This window comes from Lynx canadensis, chromosome A1, assembly GCF_007474595.2.
Source record: "Lynx canadensis isolate LIC74 chromosome A1, mLynCan4.pri.v2, whole genome shotgun sequence".
Taxonomy (NCBI): domain Eukaryota; kingdom Metazoa; phylum Chordata; class Mammalia; order Carnivora; family Felidae; genus Lynx; species Lynx canadensis.
This window is the reverse complement of record NC_044303.2, coordinates 40,433,908-40,437,928: the sequence shown is the minus strand read 5'-3', so window position 1 is coordinate 40,437,928 and position 4,021 is coordinate 40,433,908. Positions and strand designations below refer to the sequence as shown.

The following is a 4,021-nucleotide window of genomic DNA, read 5'->3' as shown; positions in this document are numbered from 1 at the left end:
ATTCAGGACTATCTTATTTAAGAGTAATTTATGTCCTTCCTTTATCTCTACGTGAAATTTGTGGATGATTTTATTTAAGATGCTTTTCATTAAACGGGGTCAAATTCCTGTGAACACAAGTCACTTAGGGCAACAAAACTGACAAGTTCCCAGGATCAGGACTTTTCAACTAGTTTATCAATAGTTGATTTCCTCAGCAGGTCATTAGAGCCTGCTGCACAGATATGAGCACATTTAGCAATGAAGTCAACAGACCTAAGAGCCCCATCCAAGCATCAAATGAAGAAAGCAGCCAAGAGCTTTGCACAGACACAGATGTTAATGCTAAAAAATGTATTCCAGACCTTAGCATCTGTGTACTTTATCTGTCAGACATTCCCTTTGTATGGCTCAGCTGCTGGCTCTGTAGTGGGACATAAAGGAGAGGGAGTATAGGAAAAGACTATGAGTTGCATTAACTCTTTTCTATAAAAATACTGCCACAGTTTAATAATTTTATACTCTATTGTGTTAAATAATGGGTGCAGAGGTATTTCATGATTTATATTATGGAGAAATTAAGGACTTCTGTATTGAAAGCAAAATTCTGAGTTTTACATAAAACATATAAACAAATCAGTTCAAAGGTATACTTTTCTGACATCATCAAAATGTAATCAGGTATTATATTAATTACATCCAGCATCTCAAGGCCAAGAAATAAGGGAAAAAAGACCATCACATTTAAAAACTTGAAATATGTTCTTCAAAGGGTGTCTTTTCTAAAATTGGTTATAATTTTGAAGTACAAATGATTTGAGTATATTTACATCACACAACAATTTAACATAGTAATTTCAATACCATGCACGTACATTTTTGACTAACAAATGTTGCCTTACTTGGTATTCAATAATTTTTTAAACCTCACTATATCTTCTAATGTCATGTTTCTTGGACTCAGGGCTCCCTATTCACTGCCAAAGCCATCGGGCCAGTCCTATCCTGGATACCAGTAAATAAACAGTGGATAAGTAAGTCTACATTAATAATCCTTTCCCATGTTAAAAATTACACAGGAACAGCTCATTCCAAATTACTGCAATTTATAACTATAAGGATCTAAAGTGGACAACATTGCTAACAGGAACCAAAAGGACTTGATGGGTCCTTTCCTCTCCTAGCAATGATCATCTGCAAAGATGTAAATTGTCATGAGTGATGTAAAAGGTGACATTTTCAGCAGTTAAAAGGTATGAATATTAACTGTTAGATAATTAGTGGTCTATTCCCTTTATTTCTTACACTGAGTGTGTGTACACATGTGTTACTCTAATAGAAAAACAAGTAAGGCAGTTTGACTAAATGTGAGAAAAGGTGGTTGTATGAGTAAATTAAATAAATTATATTCAGACCTTACTGTGTGACAGACCCTAACTTAAACATATTACATATGTTTCTTACTGAATCCTTGAAAAAGCCAAAATGTTAAGTATGTTATATTCCTCTATTCCTGTTAAGGAAATGACAACTTTGATCTAGCAAAGGCAACCCCGCTCCCAAGTGGTGAAACTTGGACCCAAAGCTGTGGTGTGTGATTCCAAATTCTATGCTTGATCACAGTTTAATTTGTTGTGGACAAGTAAATGTTTAAGAAACTTCTCAAGGAGCAATGGGGAGAGCCCTGATTTCTAGCATGATCAAATTTTGTGTAAGTCCCTCCACCTCAGTTGATATTAAGCTATCAAAGTGTCATTAGTGAATATGACATTGGGAGGAGATGCACAATTGCTCTGGGAAGCCAGTGCAAGCAGGGTCTAGAATACAAGTGCAACTTATGGTAATTTAGTCCTTTCTGAAGCCTATCAACTGGATAGAACAAATATCTACTGTGAATTCTATTTTTTAAAAGGCCTTAACTGCATAAATAGTTGCTGCAGCCCATCAGGGATGAATTTCTTAGTCCCTAAACTTAGTGTAAATGATTTTTTAAATGTTTAAAATTAAGCAGCATTTAAAATGAATTTTTCATGTAAGTCTAGCAGTAATATTTAATGAAGTCTTCATACTTATCCTCTTAATTCACTAAAACTGACACTTATCTTTGAAACTGTACTAACATTTGGCCAAAAAGTAAACTCTTTTGTTCACATTTTTCAACAATATACTTTGGGACTTACCAAACGGTCTATACCATCCTTCAAACATGTTTGACAGCTATTTGTTTTATGCATTATAATTCAATAAATGCATATTAATGATAATAGTAGTTTTAAATAAAGAGTTTCATAATCAAACATTTTTTATCTGATATATGCATATAAAAGTGAAACATTTTGGTCACTTTGTGATGGAAAGGTATTTTCGATAAACTATAACTCTAAACTTTATAAAACTTATAGACATCTTAATAACAATATATTCCCTGATTTTTACCGTGTGCCTATACATCCCCAGTCACATTCCTAAAGTCATTATGAATTAAGAATATTCATATGAATGTTCAAAAAATTTCACACATCTGCCAACACATTTAATCTTTTCAAAAATGGTCTAATTGTATATAATGGAAACCTTATATCATGGCTTAATAATATAACTTGGGGAAACTGTCACATAAGCCCTTTGGGGTCATCTATTGAATAGACTACAAATTAGCTAACCAGTTCCTCACTGATGAATTTAAATCATTAAGATGCTAATAGCAAGAAAAACTGTCTAAAATCATAAAACTTCTAAGAGAAAACATAGAAAAGAAACCTCATTGACACCGACCTTGACAATGATATTTTTTTTGGGTATGATCCCAAAAGCACAAGCAACAAAGCAAAAAATAAACAAGTGGGACTACATCAAAATGAAAAGCTTCTGCATAGGCTCGGCCGTCATCATGAATGACACATAACTATCCAGACCAGTAAATTCATGAACACTGACTACTTCAGCAGAAACAGACGGGCATTGATGTTCTTTACCCCAGGAAGCAAAAGTACCTAAGACAGAAATTCGGGAAAAATTAGCCAAAATGTACAAGACCACACACCATAAAGATGTCATCTTTATATGTGGATTCAGAACCCACTTTGGTGGTGGCAAGACAACTGGCTCTGCCATGATTTATGATTCCTGGGACTATGCAAAGAAAAACAAACACAAACACAGACTTGCAAGACATGGCCTGTATGAGAAGAAAAAGTTGTCAGAAACACAGCAAAAGGAATCCAAGAACAGAATGAAGAAAGGCAGGGGGACTGCAAAAGCCAATGTTGATGCCGACAAAAAGGAGTAAAGATTCTTGGGGCGCCTGGGTGGCTCAGTCGGTTAAGCGTCTGACTTCGGCTCAGGTCATGATCTCGCGGTCCATGAGTTCGAGCCCCGCATCAGGCTCTGTGCTGACCGCTCAGAGCCTGGAGCCTGTTTCGGATTTTGTGTCTCCCTCTCTCTCTGACCCTCCCCCATTCATGCTCTGTCTCTCTCTGTCCCAAAAATAAATAAACGTTAAAAAAAAATTTAAAAAGGCTCTGCAATGACTATCTGTGGTGATTGTGCAGATTTTTCAGGAGAGGATTAATAACCTAAAAAAAATAAAATAAAAAATAAAATAAAAAACTACTACATAGCAAAAGAAATAATTAAAAAAACAAAGGCAGGCAACCTACACAATGAAAGAAAATATTTGCAAACTATATATATATTTTTAATGTTTTTAATGTTTATTCATTTTTTTTAAATTTTTTTTCAACGTTTATTTATTTTTGGGACAGAGAGAGACAGAGCATGAACGGGGGAGGGGCAGAGAGAGAGGGAGACACAGAATCCGAAACAGGCTCCAGGCTCTGAGCCATCAGCCCAGAGCCTGACGCGGGGCTCGAACTCCCGGACCGCGAGATCGTGACCTGGCTGAAGTCGGACGCTTAACCGACTGCGTCACCCAGGCGCCCCTAATGTTTATTCATTTTTGAGAGAGAGAGCGAGCGGCAGGGTGGGGGGCAGAGAGTGAGGGAGACACAGAATCTGAAGCAGGTTCCAGGCTCTGAGCTGT

At 36.3% G+C, this 4,021-nt stretch overlaps 1 pseudogene; it reads left to right on the top strand.

Moving 5' to 3' along the window:
* The first annotated feature begins 2,880 nt into the window (after positions 1-2,880).
* Positions 2,881-3,268, top strand: LOC115503631 (annotated as a pseudogene).
* Positions 3,269-4,021: the final 753 nt, after the last annotated feature.